Genomic DNA, 20357 nt, shown 5'->3' with positions numbered 1-20357 from the left:
GACTCGCTGGATGATCTTCTTGATATCCTTCGTAATGATATGTTGAGATGATAAAAATCGACGAAGATAATCTTTTTCTTTTGAATGAAAGTAAAAAGTGCAGAATGGGATCAATGACTAGAGCAAGCAGAAATTTCATGGAAAAGGAGCACCGAACAGCAATTCTGCAAGAAGTGGAAGATCTTTGCAAACGACGATTTCATGCAATGGAGAAAATACAAGATATATATTTTTATTTCTGAATTTGTTTTAATATATTTGTAGATTACAGATTAATTTTTGTTTCGTATATTGTAAAATAAACACAACTGTAATCAACTTTATCCACCGGCGAGCTAGAAAATTCCGCAGTCGAAGGTTTTATCGAAGATGAGCGTGTTCTTTTTAACAAACTAGAACCGAGTAATCCAGAAAAGTCAAAGGGAAACAGCGAGTAATTAATGTGAAACTCGTCGTCACTTTAGATAAATTTATAATAAATAAGACAAGCGATCAGGATGCAGTTAGAATCTTAATTGCTACTGCACGATGTAGATAATCAAATAATTAATTCACGATTCACTTTTCGTGCAGAACGCGTAAAACGAGACATTTTCAAAAATGCAGTAAAAACGGTAACCGTTAATTGGAATGGAAAAATGTTAGAATATTTAACTGGGAAAATTGCACGTTTTCATTACCTACGAAGAAAACGAAAGCTTTTCGGAGTTCCTGCAATAATAAACTGTAATGACGAGGAACAGACGATGGGCTATAGTTTAGTTATTAGAAACATAGGAATTAACAAATAAAATATAATTACTCATTGTACATATTTAAATACATGGAATTAATATTTTGATGTACTTTCTTTATTATCTGAATATTTTTGTGATGTTAAATTTCATCCTTAGGTATTTTATTCGTCGCTTATTGCTATTACACAAAAGTTTGTGTATTAAATAAATAATATTTATGTTCCGCTTACTAGAATAAGCTACTTTTTACTATTATTAATAATAAATTCAATAACATCATTATAAACAAACATATAGATAAATATATTTTTAGAATTGCGTTTTACTTGTTTATTTTATTCAAAGATCATTTTCATTGTCACTAGCATTGTTAGTTTACAACGTTTTTGTAATGCAAAGAGACGGATCGCGCGGTGACAGTATCTTCTACGAATCGATTTCTACCGGCAACGAGATCGATTCTTACTGGTTGTCACAGCGTCAAACGAGTCGGATCAGCTTCTTCGATTAGACTTCTCGAGTTCCTCGGCGTTTTCAAGTTCATTAAAAACAGACAACTTGCTGCAGTTTGCAATAAAGAATATTCCGTGAAAATCAAGCAACAGAAGAGTAGCCATCTAGCATACCAAGTTTCAGAAGTAAGCAGTCGACTTCTTCGACAACTTAATCGATGAATCCAATCAGCTGGTAACCGGAAAACTCAACTTGTATATGCATATACTCTTTCACCAAAGCAAATAGGTAAAATACGCGAAAAATAAGCGAACTCAAATATTTCCACAGATTTCACGATAACTGTGATAACCGACTGAGTTGTTGCTGGAACCAGGGTTTCGCAATTAATTTTTCATCCATAGAACGGAGGAAGCATTTCGTTAAAATCGTCTTCTCGACGGGAAATTTATCTTCGTTCGGTTGGCTTCGCGATGAATCCTCGCGTACACAATGGCCATGGCTCGAGCATCGATTCGAGTTTCGATTTAGCTTGGCGCACCTGCGAACGAAACCCCTGCTCTCGCGATGGAAATCACGCATGGATCCATCGCGGATCGTTAATGTCCGGCTGTCAAGCTGTCGCACGAGTCGCCTACGTCTTCCTTCGAAAGTTGAAACGTCGACTGACCGGCCGATTATCCCGTCGAAATTTGAAATCCCTGAACCGAGAGGTGCGTACAGCTTCTCTCTTTCTCTCTCTCTCTCTCTCTCTCTCTCTCTCTCTCTCTGTGGACATGCTCACGTGAAAGCGGAAAGCGGAAGTCACGGTGAATCGATTTCGTGGCAATATCCTTTTGGGACGAGAGAAAGAAGTTTAATTTAATCGCGAAGCGAAGTAATTTTAAAATTGTTTCGTTGATCGATGGTGTATGATAATGCGGCGTGTAGAAGTAAGCGTAGAAAAACATAAAAAGTACGTGTCGTCGTGTAAATTATCATTTGAAAGATAAATTTCCACGAATGATAGCTCTTTTAAAGAAGTTTCAGCTCGTTAGTAGCGACAAGAGAAGATACGCGTTAAATAATTGGCAGCAATTACAGCTACATATGTATAATAAGCGTAATTTAAAAACAAGGTGAACGGCTATCAACGTGGAATGAGAATTGAAAAAAAAGGAAATGATGGTGACCAATTAGTCCAAGATCGATCCAGTGGTATAGTGGAGAAGTAATTTGAAAAATTTGAATGGCAGGTGACGATTGGACCGATGGTTCTGCTGTGCTCGTTACGCATGGCCTAATGTGGAACAAGACAGGGAGGAGGGAATGGAATCGGTTCTTATACATAGCCCCAAGGAACGGGCACGTACGGCCGCCATTTTTGGTCGTTTCGTTAATTAATCCCGAGTGCCTAGCGTGAAAGCCATTACTTTTTGTCTCAGCCCGAGCAGACACGGCTAATTTCATCGCAAACTGGACTCTCAGAAAGCACGCTGGTCATCTACACGCGAACCCTTTTATCTCTCTCGCCTTCCTCTCTCTGCTTCTCTCCCCTCTACGCTTATCCGCCACTGGTCGTCCGCCTCTAACGGGCATAGTGCACGCTCGTTTTTCCCAACGAAATTCCACGTCCAGGTGAAAAAGGAATCCTAACCGAATTTTTTGCAACGGCTCCCATTCGTCCCACGGGACCAACGATTCGTTCGCTTGGATCTGCTTTCTCTTCCGATGCACGCTCTTGAAATATTAATTTTTTGCACCGGTTTTGGCGCATCCTTAGAATTACCGGCGGTTAAGTGGCTTTGACTTCTGACACAAGAAACGGAAGCATTTCTCGTTGATCGTGCTCGATCGTGTATTACAAAATCGTAACGAGTGGCACAATGGAGAGAAAAAACATTATGATTTGTGTAAGCGATAAAGGTGAAGATCGTGGTTCACCGGCAACATCGCAACAGTGTAATTAATGTGGAATTAGATGTGTTATACATTTCACAAAGGGATCTAGATCGTGTGAGCGATTAGGATACGAACGAGGATACAGCGTTGTCTAATAATGTTTCACTAACAGCAACAAACCTTAACTCTCAATAGGATCTACGTCGCTTCCTCCGTTAAATTACTCTACATATATTCATTATTCCAACGCCATTAATACATCTTGTGGAGAAGCTACTTACTTGCAGAAGACACACGGACATTAGCTCTCATCAACGGATCCCATAATTAGCCTTCCATTAGGACGTTCAAGATTCAAGTGATAAAAAATTAACAAACAAAGAAAGAAATTTGCAAGAACGAACACCGAGTCTATATATCAAACGCGCCCAACCTGTTAAATGTGTTTCTACCGAATCTTGATGCATCTTTTAACATCCGTCAAACACATGCACAGGAAATATCCTTGTTACATAAACCGCAGATACTAGAAATATATTTACTACGATAATTTAGCTACAGACGATACGGACATAAATTCTTTTCTCGTAAAAATCACATCCGTCTCTCTGAATTACCGTAATTGTAAGTACACAACCAATAAAACGTTTCAACTGGTTTTTCTAATTGTACCGTTGCAAGTAGCCTGCTAATTTTATTTTCAATCCGACACTAATCATACGGATACCGATGATATAATTTTCATTTAAACTTCTTGGATTTACGCAGCACCGTAGTGACTCCGATTTTAAATATTTTACGAAATCCTACATGTTGTTCGTTGAACGAAAAATGATAGATGGTGGCGAATCGAGCATTTTTTTGTCAGTCTTTCACCGATCGCTGGTCGATCGATTTTTCTCGTTTCCACTCGAGAGACGCTAAAAAACGTTCGTCGTGGTGGATGCAGCGACCAGCAAATAAGGCGTGGTGGAGACGCGCGCGAGCGAAGCGATTATTCGACTCATGCGGGCTGCCGCAAAATTGAGAGTTAACGAACCTCGACGAACCCGCTGACACTCGGCGAGTTGCGCAATCGCGTCCGTGGCACAGGTTAAATCCGCGCGCGATGCCGCTGACACACGCGCGCACACGCCAGAGGATGAGGCCACGATCCGTGAAACGCTCGTCGTGGCCGACTCGAAAAGTTGACAGGCAATTTATTCGAACGAGCGTGCCAGACGAGTTTCCGTGGCATGTCGCTTTTCTAATTGCCTGCTTAACCGTTTAACGGTTTGTTTGCGCGACGACCTGCCAGAGGATCGTTCGAATCGTCTCTTTACGTTTCATTCGATTCGTTTCGTTCCTCTTCTATTTCTTTTTTTTTTTTTTTTTTTTGTTAACCACACGAGATGACAGTGAAATTAGTGATTCTAATTTGATAGTGTATTCTATTCTTTCTAAGTGTAACGAATGTTCATGTGCATAAACGTATACTCGGCTTTATAAATATTAAAAGACCTGCAATCTTCTTGTATCGGTGAACTAATGTTATTGGTGGAATTGTACAAGTCATCGTTATAAATAAGTATTCTTCAACAGTAATGGCACAGTTGATAGCGTGTGTCCAGAATACGCAATTACAATGTTGAAAAGTTATTTTAAAAATTTCAGAAAAATAACGAATTCGAATAAAAAGGAAATATTTTATAAATCGAAGAACTGGGACACTTTCTACTTAATATCTTGAACTTTTCAGATCGCAATGAATTATCGTATCTTCTCAAAACGAGCAGCAATATAAGGAAAGTTGTAAAATATTCGAAGCAAAAATCTGTATTCAATGATTGACTTCACCGTGGGATGATATACGGGAAAGTTTACGGTCGTTCGAGCGTTCTTGCCCGGTTTTTAATAGAAATCTCCAGTCACGCGCGGCACAATAATTTCTCACGAACGTGCAAGCACGAGAGACGTTCACGGGTCTGCAGTATTTTCAGCACGTGGACGTGAACAATTATATTGTTCGATCGGTCGGCTAGCATCGCGCTAAACGTCTGTATCCGGTGATCTGTATGCGAACCTTGTTCGTATTCTTTCACGATTCACCGTTATGTCCACGACAATAAAGTCGTTCGTAATTGTCGACGCGCATTTTCTTATTCATGCGCTTTCTCGTGAGCAGCGGCGAGGAAAAAAACGCGTCATTTATTTTTACAAATATAGCAAGTCCCGATGAAACTTTTATGAAGAATTAGTCTCTTTACGTTTATCAAGATCCAATTAATTCTTTAAAGTGGAAACTCGCCACTGTAGATACTTGCAATGACAGAAGAGTCGTCGATTTTCATTGAAAGAAGATCGATTAGTCGCATTTCTCGGTGTTTTTTTAAATAAACGTTATGAATATTTTAACGTTCTTTAAGAAACTCCGGTCGCGTGACCGACGACTCACAGATTGGGCCAGGATAGAAGATTATTAGAGTTAATTTTGGAGAAGAGAAGGTATCTAACACAGAAAGTATGAGTAATAAAGAACCACGTCAGGAACTTTAAAATCAAATAAAATGACGATTTTGGTAACTCAAGATTAACTGACAACATACTGCATTTTAACGTAGTGAATGTTGCGTACGTCATTAACACTGAGCTTACCAGGCCCGGTTAAATGGCGGGTTCAAAATTTAATTTAAGATTCTACGTTCGTTGTTATTTCTTTAAATTCTTATATTAACAAAAATTGAGAAATTAATTAATCAGATAATATCTGATCATTTGATATCTGGTAAAGTTAGCGTTAGAGAAATAGCATCTCTAAATACAAATTCTTGTTCACCTTCAAAGTATTCTAAATAATATTCACTTGGATATTTGGATATACATATTTATATGTGTTGAGGTTATTCGATGTGTAAACAGAGAAACTCGTGGATAAATTGTAAGGTAGAAAATATGTTTAAATAGAAGTGTAATTATAAGTAAGAATACAATTTGAGCTGGTCCAGATCCGCACGCTAGCTGTGTTACCCGATAACTGAAAACCCCAAAGCCAACGTCGCCTGTCTACTGTTTATGGTCTGTCTTCGTCGCAGTCTTTTGTCTACACGCTGTCGATGGTTTCAGTGCTCGAGAAAACTAAAAAAGACCAGATGTAGAGTTTTCTTAGAAGCGGTGACCACCTCAACAATATGTTTTGCATATTTCGTATATTCTATATTTTCGAATATATAAATTTGTCATAAATGCATAAATATCCGCAATCCAGTAATTATACTATCAAACCATCTCTATCCAATCGGAATTCTAACAAATATGATATTATACAGTACCCGGGACTTGAAAGACTCGGCTGAAATAAATTTATCCACAGTGTCAGCTGCACATTTGTTATATTCCTTGTGTCAAAAATCATACGCGACGATATCATTTCCAGGTTGCCCCGGAGAGAAAGAAGGTACACGAGTTTCTTTGGGTTCAAAAGGTGAGGCAGAGGATCGGTGAAAAGGACAAAATTGCTATCCCTTGCTTGAATATAAATTCTCGTGGTGGCAGTGGTTGTTTCTCAGCACGAATTGCGGTGCGGCAAACACAGCGGAAGGCGTTCTTGTTTTCTATGGGGCAGGATCGATCTATGGTCCGCCATTGAGAAGAGGGAGAGAGCCAAGAGGGTTTTCTGGTATCGCCGTATGGCAAACAGCAGATGTGCTGTACACCCGTGCCTCTCCTTCTTCCACCCTTCTCCTCCCTTTTCCATCCCCTTCTCTATCTTTTTCCGGCCCTCTCCGCAACGTCCCTTCTTTCATTCGCCACCTTTCTCTGTTTTATGGACTCATCGTACATCCACGTTCTCTGCATGGGTGTGTTTACCATAAGGCAAGTATTGTCGAACGCCCAAATGACACTCATAGATATGTCAGCTTCTTTTTTTCCCCCTCTTCTTCTTCTTCTTCTTTTTCCCCCATGCAGGCATTCCACCAGATATATACGAAGATTCGATTTACGAGGGATGCTCCGAGAGAGACATGTTTCCCTGTTCTTCGTTCGTAAACGAATGCCGCGTGTACTATGTTTGAGAACTGTATTCGATGATTCTTATTTACCTATATTCGACAGGATGAGCACGAGAATATTATGAATTTAGAAGCTAATTTACACTGGATTGGTTAAATTGAACATTGAGTTTCGTAATTAATAATGGACTTTTATCCGTTAAGTAAATCACCGTACGATGAATGATGTTGGCAGATCCTAATCTCTTAATGTGATTTCCCTATCGATTGGGGTTTCACACGTTTCACCCCTCGATGAATAGGGGTGAAATTATAAAATGAGGATATCAATGGCTTCCTTAGAAACGTCTCATCCTCAATGATTTTATATTACAGTTGCTATATATTAAAGATAAATAATATCAACAACTATAATATAAAATCATCGAAGATGAGACGTTTCTAAGGAAGCCATTGATATCCTCATTTTATAATTTCGTATACTAAAGATAAACAATATTAGCAAATTTCCTTTATCCTGCGGAAGGAATTAGGATTTGATGTATTGGTGAAAATAGGACTATTTTTTGTTGAAACGAATTTATTACGCACGAGTAACGTTATACGAGTAGAGTATTCTCTACAAAGAGATGGTTAATTAAAAAGGAAGAAACAGAGAATGTTCGGGCCATGGGTCGAAGCTTAGCATCGAAAAGCAGGGGACCATTTTGTTCCTTCCAATTTAAGAAGGAGGAAATGATACGGGGCTCGTCCCTTCTCCGCATGGAGTCCCATGTATATTCCAGGCAGACACAAAAGAAAATAATTAGCTCTCCTGCCGATGGATAGATAAACGTACGCATCCAGACAATTTTGGTGGGCAATGATTATTAACAGTCAGCAGGGTGCCCGTGGTTAGCTGTCCGTGTTCGAACAGCCGGGAATTAATTAGTCGTTAAATCAATCTTAAACGAGGAATAAGCCTCCACTGCTTTAAAGCGTAATTCGTCAGTGTCGACCGATGTTTAATTTAGCAACATTGACGGTTATCTAGCTCTACTTGTGTGGTTAACTCCCTACCCTGTAATATCCTGTGGTTCTGGTTTATAATCATATTTCATCACAACTGTACTTGGAAAAAAGTTGAGTTTCGACCGTAATTTTCATTCTTTACACTGCACTGAAGATATCTAAATACAAATTACACAAGTATATGATGTTTCTATATTATGCATCAGATATGCTGTTACTATGATAAATAAAAGAACGATATAATCTATGTTCAGTTTCACGTTCCTGAGACTTTTTTCACGCTGCGAAGTCCCAATTATTAAATCGATCTTACCTGTCCCGATCATTAAGTCGATCTTTCCTGTAAAATTCGTATGATACTTTGCCTATTAATTTTAAAAGTATTACCACAATTACGTTGATGTAAAATATGTATATTTACGGACACGATTGTCAACGTGTGTTTCAACGATTAAATATCCTAATGAGTATTAAATGTCGAATATTTTATACACCTTCCCATAAATATATAAAAATTCTCGTAACTTAAACCCAACTTCGCCCCAATACCCAATCTCCCATCTGGAATTATCAAGAAGCATCTCACAAACGAAGACCTAACCGTGGACGATTGCTACGAACCTGCTGAACCGATCTTTTCGAATTCAATTCAAAGGAGAGCGCGCAAAAAGTACGTAAAACTGGAATCCAGTCACGTCAGGCCTGTCCCTCTGGATCGAACGATTTCAATTCGCCAGACCGATCTGCTTTTTTCGTCTAGCGTTTCTCTTATCGCGGTCTGGCGAAAAATTCGGCTACAAGGTGTATCGTGCGTGGATTCCAGCGATGGTAGGACCACGACAAAATGCTCACATGGCCGAGGCAGGGCTGGAGGACTCGCGAATTCCGTGCTGTTGTTCGTAGCTACTGCGAGAGAAGAATCGAGCGTTCGTTCCAGCTTCTTCTACAGGGTGGAAAAAAAAATGGGCGGCGCTTTGGATGTGACGGGACCAGATCTAGGCCCCAAGACCAGGCAGCGAGGCTGGGCTTTAGATCTGTCGGGCCCTTTCCCCTTCCCTTTTGCTCGATCCTATCCTTTCTCCTCTCTTGGCCTGCTAGCGAAGAACAGAGGAGGGACGAAAGAGAAAAAGAGAGATCGGCCAACCATCGCAACGGCAGCCTGCGCGGCGACCCGCGGGAATATCATCTAGCGATGGGCAAGAAACCTTTCCATGGTTTTTACCATTATTAATATTAGACGCACTTTCCAGTATCGAAGAAAAGAGAAAATTTTACGTTTTAAACGTTCGCGTTAAAAAATTAACGAAATATGTATGCTTTTGTTATATTTTTTGGAAAATCCCGTAAGTTCGGTTATTTAAAAGACAGAATGGTTATACGAAGACAGAAATAATAAATAATAGTAGAGAGATACAGCTATCAAGACTTTAAATCGTTCAAATAGCTTATGAATATTTAATACGATAAACATCCTGGCGATATAAAATGTCTGACAGTAATCGTATGCCATTTACGATCTTCAAAAACGTTGATATTACTTAACTGAAAAATTAACGACGTACCTTCTTCAATATCATCGCATAACCATCCTCTTATTTCATCAAAACTGACACAAATATCTATTTTTGGTTAATTGTTCCAGACAAATAGTTAAAATATTCGTCCAAGAGATTTGAAAGCGCCTTAAGTCCATCGCTGGGGTTCCTTTCAAGGAAACAGCGGCTCGTCATTGTTGTTTATCGTCGTTTGTTGTCGTCCCTTCGCACGAATAATGTTATGATTCTCTCGTTGGACTTTCGTCCTTGTCAGGAACGCGTCTGACTCTGTGGGATTCGGAGGTGGTTTCGTCCGAGGAGGATATCGCTGCGATCAATGCACGCTCCTTTTGCTAGTCGCTGGTAAAAAGAGCAACTATCGTCGTAGCCGCCGGCATGATGGATGAGAAGAAATTCGTTCTGCGCTCCAACTCGTTATTGGATTAACGCGCCCCTTCGGGAACTCGTTATCGACTTATCGTCGATTTTGAATCTCAGCTCTTACTCATCGTAAAGTTATTTGCGTATTTGGTGCGCAGAATATCGTAGGTTGATGCTATTTCAGATTAACGACAGGATCTGCAAGATGCAAGAGAGTTCCTTTTGAAAGAAATTAAGTTCGTAATTTGTGTTTGATAGCAGATTAAGATGTTAATTGATATTACAATACATTATGTACATTTTTCTATAGAAGGTTGTTCAATTTTATCTAAATATCTTCTAAATATCTGTATTTCTAAGATATAAATAATTATTTGTTTTCAGATTCGAACTTGTCATCCGTCACATTTATTCCTTCTTTTTTATTAATTGTCCGCGAAACAACGTCAGACTGAACAGTCTCAATACTCGAGGTTCAATCAAACCAATCTTCCAATCGAATCATCAGTAATCTCGACTGGATTCGCTGTGGACTCAAGGTTCTCGAGCAAAAAATTCGCATCGAACTCAATTAATCCTCGGTCAGCATCTTTGGCAAGCAGTCGTGGCCGGTTCGGTGAACGGCTCACGCGTCTCGAGTGTCTCGTCAAATTTGCATGCACTTACGAATATTGGCTGAAATGGGCGTATTCAGTTACACGGGGCCTGGGGCCAGCTGATTACCGGTGACACTCTATTCGAGCGAACCTCGAAGTCTTGACAAGCAGCCTGAAGACCACGTCGACACGGAGATAGGCGGTTGAAACAGAGACACCTCGCCAACACGAATGAAATATCTCTCTCACGAACATTGGCCACCGGTAGGAAGATTCTCGTTTCGTCGGCTGGATACTCGCGCACATACGCGGTCCCCTCGTGGCCGGTGCTCGTGTCTGCGTCGGGCCCGTACGTATTAATCACGCGATTCGTCCATAACCGTATTTCAGCGCGCCACACTCAGAGATCAGACTACGATTCGACCAGCTCTACGGCTTCTCCACGATTTTCTCTTTACCTCTCTACCAACGTTTCTTCTGTGTTAGATAATTATCTAGAGCTGGCACAGCAATGAGATCCTTCGCTATAGTTGGGACGATCGTAGTTTATATGCCAGGTTACGCGCGAGTGCTGGGCATTTCGCATCGGTCATGCGATAGTTTAATGGTGTGATTTATAGACGAGGCACGCTTCGACTAACGATGAAAATTTTAGCGTTATGTCTTTATGATCATGCGAGCTAAGTTTTGGTTTGGAAAGAAAGTGTAGATCAACTTTCTTTGGTAGATAGCAGCAGATAGAGGCTTGCTGGCTGTTTTGATTTCCGGAATAATCTTGTGCTCTCTCGATCCGCTACTGAACATCGCGTCTCAATGTCATGCTTGTTGGAATCGTTCGAAAGTTTCAAGAATTTGATCAAAACTCTCTGTTATTTTCTCGGTTCGTCTTATCGAATGCTATTATCATAGAAGCCTGTCTCTTCGTAAAAATCGCACACGTATGCACAAGTGTTCATCGTACATTGTTCAATACGTTGATATCGTATCTTTTTTTGAATTTGTCACAGAAATATATGTCGTTGAACACACATTGTATCTTGGTCGTAGGAGTTTGTTTTTCTACTTTTCATGGAATTCGAAGATGAACACGAAGAAACGAGTCGATCGTTATTATGTCCGAGGTACCATAGGATCTCATCTAATTTCTCGTCAGGTTTCTCATTCTCTCATTGGGCCGAAGTTCGCCAACGTGCCGAGGAGTTCCTCCCCGAATTCCAGCGCAATATCTCGAATGCTCTGGCTAATACCTCGGGCTCGTAAAAAGCTCGCGGGAGCGCGGCTTCTAGTGGCGCAGTGGAACGGTGCGTTTACCGAAATCGTTATCAGCCGAGGCAAAGGGCCGCTATCCGAAACGAGCGTGTCGAACCTCTCGACTTTTTCCCGTTGTCCGCGTCGGGTGCTCGTCGCTTGTCACAGCTTGTGCCGGCTCGATTCGCAGGCGAGCCAACGCGCGAAACAGAAAACGAGAAACAAAAAGAAAAAAAAATTGGAAAGAAGCGGAGAGAGAAAAGAAAGAGGGAAGGCACGATCCGGGAGCGAGTGAACGAAACACAAAGTGAGAGAAGACGAGAGGAAGACGAGGAAGGGCCCGAAGAAAGGGTAGACTGAAAACGAGTATCGTAACCACAGCGAACAAACTATAGTGAATTTCGACTTGGGTGGTCCAGGATCGGCAGCAGGCCCTGACTTCCCCGCCACCTCGTCAGATCGGCTCCCTTCGGCCCTCTTCTCTCTCGGGCCTCTCTTCTCTCGCCCCACTTCTCTCGGGGCCCTTCTCTGCAGTGTCGACGGGCCCCTCTTCCCGCCTCGGTATCCCCCTCCATGACGGAAGCCGCGCCAGCCGCGAGCCACTCCTGGAGCTAAGCTATCGACCATAAGCGTTTGCCCACCTTTGCGTTTGCACGCGTTCCCCGTGTTATCCTACACATCCAGGCCCTTTAAACCACAAAGAATTGTTCGTTTGTTCGGAAAGTTCCTAGTGAAATTTTAGAACCAACACAATCATTCCGTGTATTCTACACGGAAAGAGCTTTAAAATTCACTGTATTACCGATCAGCCCTATATATATTATCAAAATTGTTTTTATATTTGGCTTTGTTATGGTAGTTATGTGTTTTTTAATCCTCTACAAAATTTTCAAAATGTCGAACATCGCAAAATCCTGCCAAATTATCAGCTGTTTCCAAAAGATTTAGTAGAGGAAACTTTGAAAGACTCGTTGCCCTTTTAAACCTATCTTACTCGATTCGTCATAGTTTGTTCGATGTTTAAGATTTGCAAGAAATGATTTTTAAAAGTTTGGTCGTTTCACTGAAAGATATAATACTTTCCGTAGATGAATTCGATGGTGGTTGTAGAAATTGGTATCGTTGATTGTCGAACTTGGTAGAGGATAGTTTGAGGACGAAGGTAGAGGATGAGAGAGATACAATTTCGTGGCTAGCCAAATGCGTCTGAATGCGTTATACTATAGTAGTTATGGCTGGATCGAACGATTCAGCCAGACGGCCTGCCGTGCCGTGCTCATTTGTATGCCCGTAATTAGAGAGCCACCCTCTAATACTGGTTCCTGGCGCGTGTTATAGTCTTCGTTTCGCCACCAAAAGGAAAACTCGAATTCTTTCATACTTTGCACACGGCTTCGTCTTTATTATACGGAAGGGTGCTCAACCTCAAACAGAGTTCAAATTTACAAATTTTTTAAAACTCCTCTTTTTTATTACATTTACATTTTCCAAAATTCTTGAAAACCAACAACGAATCTGAACCTCTTAGAAGACAAACCGATCAATTGCTGTTTTTATTTTTACTGAAGTACACGTGATATTACACGGTTAACGTTGAACTTCTCCAAAAATATTAGGTTGTCCGAAAAGTGTCTTTCTTTTACAGACACGTCTTTTACAACGATGCGTCTTTGTACAAACATGAAACCTAATCTGTCGAACCTTGTGATCTTTATTCCGATAGAACAAAATGGATTATACGTAATTCGATAAAATAATATAAAACGGAAAATGTGCATCCATTATTTCCTTATAAAACGAAGGAGACTTTTCAGGCTACCTAATAAATAACACGCGTCTACGAGTTTATTTATCGCGAGTAGAGAAGATAAAGAATTATAAATTCCAAGGTAAATTAATAAACGATGACATAATATAACTAAGAAAAAGGAACCTAAATAGATAATTTCGCCCATTAAATGTTACAATTACTCTAATTTAGATATTGAAATTTAAATGAAAATTAAATCTTTTTAAATTTTCGAATTTTCCACAGACGCGTAAATATTTCCCCTTTAATCGTTGCATTCCTCTAGTTTTCGATCCATGAACGTCGATCAGTCTAGCTTTATGAATCGCTTAAATCAATATCACAGCATCAGGGAAAATAAGCGATAGAGTTTCACCAGCGGTGACTAATGATTTTTTAAATCCAACCGGCTGTTGTTTCCATTGAGCCCGGGTACCGACCTAGTTAAATAACTTACAGCCATGAAAATTTCTACCCGCGGACTCAGGGTTAGATTAACCGGGCGCTGTTCAAACAACGGATTCAATTAAACCCCGTAAAAATGGAAGTCGACGAGTCACGTGTACGTGCACGTCACAAGCGTAGACCGTGGCTCGTCGTGAGTGATAATTTACGATGTACCAAGCGACCCCCACTTGTCGGATTAATAGAGGGTTAATTTAGGCGAGTAGCTCGACGCGCCTGTTATCTCCCACGCAGTATTTGCACAGCTCATCCCAAATCGTACGTATCTCCCCCATCGGGTGAATAATTATTGCCAGCGCGATCGTCACGCTCGTGGCTGTGAATTCTGCATCCTTGCCCGGCCCGTGTAATCGTCCTGCGATTCTCTATTCTCGCCTTCATCCTCTTTTCCTTGTTAGTCACTTAACTTTATTCCGCGCTATTTGTCATTTTTCCACTCGCGATCCTTTTAAATGTAACAAACAACGATTGAAAATATATAACGATATAAAGATGGTTTAAACAAGGATCTGGGATATAAAAGGATATAAAAAAAATCAGGGATGACCTTAAGAAGGAGATCTTATCGCGTTGGTATTAACCCTTTGCGCTTGTATGTCGATTGTGACTCGATATTCTTTCATGTCCACATTTTCTTGTGAAACGTGAGGAAGAAAAGCAGGATTGCATCCTGGAAATTGTTTCAAGATATATCATAGGCTTAAAAATTGCAAAATACAATAATAGTGTGAATAAAACTGGTATTTAAGTGAATTTCTTTCTGCCTTTGTTTATTTAAATCGTCTTATTTTCTGGTTAAAGTAAGTTCCAAATAAAACAAAATTGATATAAAATTCCGAGTGCAAAGGGTTAATAATACGAATATGAATTTTAAACTATGATTATTGCTGTTTATCAAAATATAATGCACGATTCATTTCTTAGAGGAAAGAGAAATAATACAAATAGCGACTTTAAATGTATCTCGTATAAACGTTGTGACAATGTGGCACCACTCCTTAGTTGTGTATCGAATTTTCTTCTTAATTCGAAATTAATGCTATTATTTTCGAAGATTTTTCATTTACAATTCTTCGCTTCAACGGCCAAATAATTCCAAACTTTTGAAGGTAACGTACGTATAATTTTATAATGCGGGAAAAATCCATAATTTAGTAATGTGTGAACGGACACTGATTCTAACACATATAACAACGAAATATCCTTGCTGACGTAATTTCTTCAAGAAAAATTCTACATATTTATTTATGTATATCCGTGACCTGAAGACTGCTGTTACACAGAAAATAGAATTTAGTGAAAACAAAAATATTCTAAATAAAGAGAGGTGCATATTATTGTACTCTTGAATATACATTATGTTTTGAGTTACAAGCTCTAGAAACAAAGAAACTAATAAATAGATTTCTATTTACGTTTCTTGTAGCCTTTAGCTAGAGCTACAAGGTTGACTTTTTTGCTAATGTCCTTTGCTACTAATATATGACGTGCTCCCTATCGATTCTGTTGTATTGTAACGCTATGAGAGTACCTTTATTTATTTCTATATATTTTTCTACTACAAATTCATCCACTCGTTCTTCAATCAGTCAACCTGAACAAATCATACACAGCCTACCAGCGTACATGTAATGAGTAAATGAGTTAAAAAACACTGCAATCAACGATTTTATAATTAATCATGTTGAAGTAACTACTTCAAGAAAAACTGTATATCTTTATTTGTGTATATCCGTGACCTAGAGACCGCTGTTACGCAGAAAATAGAATTTAGTGAAAACAAAAATATTCTAAATAAAGAGAGGTGCATATTATTGTACTCTTGAATATACATTATGTTTTGGGTTACAAGCTCTAGGAACAAAAGAGCTGATAAATAGATTTCTATTTATGTTTTTCGTAGCCTTTAGCTAGAGCTACAAGGTTGACTTTTTTGCTAATGTCCTTTGCTATTAATATATGACGTGCTCCCTATCGATTCTGTTGTATTGTAACGCTATGAGAGTACCTTTATTTATTTCTATATATTTTTCTATTACAAATTCATCCACTCGTTCTTCAATCAGTCAATCTCAACAATCCCACTGTGCAATGATATTTCTGATTTCATCGATTGCAACAATCGTGTAATCTGTTAATCTATCAATTCTAATAATTATACATTTGAATCGTGAAAAATTTCCCAATTCTAATTCAACATATTTACATACGTATCCTGCAGAAACGCAAACTCTCGTTCTCAGTCCATCATTCTGTGCTCTGCTATCGAAAGCTAATGAGATTCCGTTGTATAGGGAACAATAGACGAAAAGAAAGGATCTGGTTAATTCGATTATTACAGAGAATACCGTGGGGCAATTATATTAATTGACATTAGCTTAGAGATTCCATAGCTCGCGTGACCAACCTATCGGCACTGGATCTGTAAAGAGTTAACCCTTGACACGGCCGATGCATGAAACACGAGTACAGTGAGAAGCGAGAGAGGGAACTGGACGATCGATTGGACGCTTTGAGCGTTTGTTTACAAGCAGGAACCACAAACGGGTTAGGCAGAATGGAATGTAGATCGAAGAATGCTCGTAACCCGATTGTTACGTCTAATTGTCGATTAAGAACGATTAGAAATCGTTTAACACACGATTCTACGTGCTTTCGTTAGAAAAACGAGGAACTAGTGTCGGTGATTGGTTGAAACCGATAAATAAGTTGTAAATAAAACGATTTATGGAGATTTTTATTGAAAGATCAATAATGAAACGAAAAAGATTAACAGGTCTTGAAGAGCGTACGAGTTCAGAAGAAGTTTCATTGAGAAATTTGCGAACGTCATTTTGGATCTTTGCAACTGCACTCGAAGATGAAACGGGCAAGTAAAGAAGAACAGATTAAATGCTCATCATCTAAGCTGGTATAAAGCATCTGTACATAATGCGTATCATAGTATCATAGGCATACGCTTTGAAGGTGCATCGAGTTCCTCAATTTCTATTTTATGTTTAGCGTTAGAAATATGCTGAAGCCGCGGCAAATGTGAATCTAAAGATCGTTTCACTGTGAACGATTCTCTCGTTAAATCTACTTGAAACGCTTGCGTCTTATCGTGAACACTTAAAGTAGATAATAAGTAGGTAAACAGAAAATTGAACAATATAAAAATGTACGGAATCTGTATAACATGCGAAAGTACATAAAATGTTTAAAATAAAGTACATGTTAGGATATTTAGTAGTTGAAAGAACATTTCCATGAGGTTCTATCTCCTTACAGAAATATGAAATTACATACATATTCGTAGTCCGATAATAACAAACAGTTTGCCAGATAGAGAAGATAACGGATAAGCAAAGTTTTGTAAGTCTATTTTCCGCAATTTTATTTGAGAGCGAAGGTAAAAGAGAAGAACAAGGAAATTGAAAATGAATGAGCATTTTAACCATAGAAAGAGAAGTTAGAACGTAGATGGTAATTACACGAGATCTCCAGATCGGTCAATGTCGTTGCGGGTTATTAATAAAGACGCAAGCTCCGGCTGGTATCCGTCTGATCTAAGACAGGATCGGACCGATGTCTGTGCAGCCTTCGCCCTGTGATAATAATTCATTCGGACGTTAATGTACCGGTGTGCTAATTAGTCCGTGTCGAATGCACTGTCGGTAGCAACGGCAGCGGATCATTTCACTCCAATATGAACGTGGTAATTTTTGTAACAGGCCGGAAAGCATTCTAATGTATCGCGTCTATAATGTAGAATTTTCTAAAAAATGATAGAAACAACTAAAGGAACATCATTATACAGATATCAAGAAGGAACGCAGTCAATTTAAACTGCTTACCTTATAATATGGTAATATAATCACGTTCACTCGCTATAAATAAAAGTTACATATATCGGAGATAAATCTTGAAATCCTTTTTCAAATTTTGCTTCCAGTGTATAAAATCGAAGATCGTTCGTCTCGAGTTACATGTGTGCAATATACAAGTCGGTAGAAAGTCGTACGAAATAAATCCAAATTTTCTCTGAATTTGTAGAATTATTAAAATCGAACGTAAGTTACGTTACACGGAACACACGCTATTCGACTTCATAAATTAGAAAGTAGAAAACCGAGGATATTAAAAATATTATTTTTTAAAATCCATCTTGGAATTTATGATTACTTGCGTCATTTGCTGGTGACGATGAACCACATATTTTAGAGAAATAGAATGTTAATTAGACGCTAAACTCGATAAATTTCTGAGAAGTATCTTTCAAAATTTGTCCTTTAACGATTTTTATATCGATCGAAGCGTTTCGAAATCTAGGATTAACGCGTACAGTTGTAAAACAACTTACAACGTCACGTTGTATCCACTAAATGTACAAATGTTTACTTCTGCGTTCAACCACTTGTCCTATTTAAGCATTAAACGCTAAAACCATTTTTGATCTTCCATTAACACGGCGGACGATAACGTGGCAATTATCCAGTGAAACCGTGGTCCGTATCCACGTCGAAAACGTAATTAACAGGCGAAACCATAGCTTTTTGTCTGGTCTCGCGACGGACGCATAATTGCCGCAAATGATCTCAATCTACAAAGGTGGCAGGTGGAGATCGGCCACTGTACCGCGCCGAGGGATCGTCGCGGTCCGTGACCGTTGTTTCAGCACTTTTTCAACTCTCCACGGTCCTTCCACTCTATGGATGACGACTCCGTGGAATCGAAAACACGTGGGAATTACAATGCGGCTCGTCCAGCCTGCGCTCGTCGCAAGCCAAATGAAACAGAAATGACAGAGACAGGAGAAGAAGCGTGGATTGAAATATTTCTCATTCGCGGAATCGCCGTGGTCGTTTAATTTCATTAGGCCGCGGTGGTTTTCAGAGCGGGGTGACACTAATTTTCTGTCGTTCGAGCGGCGCGTTTATGTCTCGAACGTGACACAGAATGGCCGCCTGGCGATGTGGAAAAAGGGCTTAGGAGGCCAAGTATAGCCGCGGTTCGTTGGCAGCGTGAGTGCAATTTACGAACCGCAATCTGAATTAATAGCGGTAAAAAGCAGCGGTAGCGGCGGTGGCGGTGATTTCCGCTGGATTTCGCGGCGATGTTAAACGAACCGTTTATCTGCAGCGTGTTTTCTTGCCTGAAAGGTGTTGAAAGGACACGGGACAACGAGTAGAACGAAAGTTGTCTAAAAGAAAAAAAGCTGGAAGAAACCCTCGTTAATCATCCTCGTGTTTCTTTTCTCCCGCGTTTATCTTAATTCTATGTTATTCGCAGCGAAACGTTCCCCGATATGTTAACCATTGGTGTTACTCGTCTCGATTTTATGCGCTATCCGTTCGTTTTCTACCAGAAGCTTGATAGACAGGTTTACACGATATCGCTTGGACTCGCACGAACAGAAGAGACACCAGTGCTCTTCCGCGAAGGAAAACTTCTAGGTTGTTATCCTTCATTATCGAATATCAACAAAGTGGTTTGTCAGCATCCTTTTTGGTATACATGGTCGTCGTGTATCCTGCCGTCCGATCGACACTTTCAGTCCTGAATACTTAGGTATTCATGACTCCACCTCTGGCTCTCAGCGTTCCAAGATTTCTTCTCAGCACGAACCAGCATGTTCGAAGACAGTCGTTTTTCAATGGACGAGCAAGACTTCACGCGGCTTTCCACGGCTGACAAATCGACATTGGCCGGGCATTTCCATCGCGGCATTTTTTGCCGCGTATCCAGTCAACGTGGCATGGGTGGTCCCGGCATTATTCGTTCGTCTCCGCGGGACTCGTTCCTGGCGGGGGTGACAGGGACGCACGAACCAAGAGGAAAGAAAACTAAACGAGAAATCAACGAGACGAGGAACAAGGAGAGCCATCTAAACGAACGAAACATCCCGTTCGAACGAAACGCGATGACGAGGCCCCGAAAGACAAAGAGGAAAGACGTTTTGGAATGGAAAAAGCGAAAGAGAAAGAGAATGTTTTTTTTTCTACATCGTCGTTGATTAGGATTTTATACCAGCGAGGAAGAGACGGTAAAGGGTGGCTGTCACGGAGAGCTCGGCTCGTTTATGGCAGATTATGGGACAGCACGCGGGGTAACGAAGATTTTATCCGGCCCCTTAAGCGAGCACAACAAATGCCGTGGCACGTTCGATCAACCGACGCCTGCCGCACGCCGACGGCCACTTCCACGACCGGCTCGCGTCCTTCCCACCGCACCGCTTCGAAATTTGCATTTTCAGCGCGCGTACGCGTCTCCAGAGAAGTCGTAAGCGATAC

Source organism: Bombus bifarius, unplaced genomic scaffold, assembly GCF_011952205.1.
Source record: "Bombus bifarius isolate JDL3187 unplaced genomic scaffold, Bbif_JDL3187 scf7180000009832, whole genome shotgun sequence".
Lineage (NCBI taxonomy): Eukaryota > Metazoa > Arthropoda > Insecta > Hymenoptera > Apidae > Bombus > Bombus bifarius.
The sequence above is the reverse complement of the archived record's forward strand: the minus strand, read 5'-3'. Positions refer to the sequence as shown.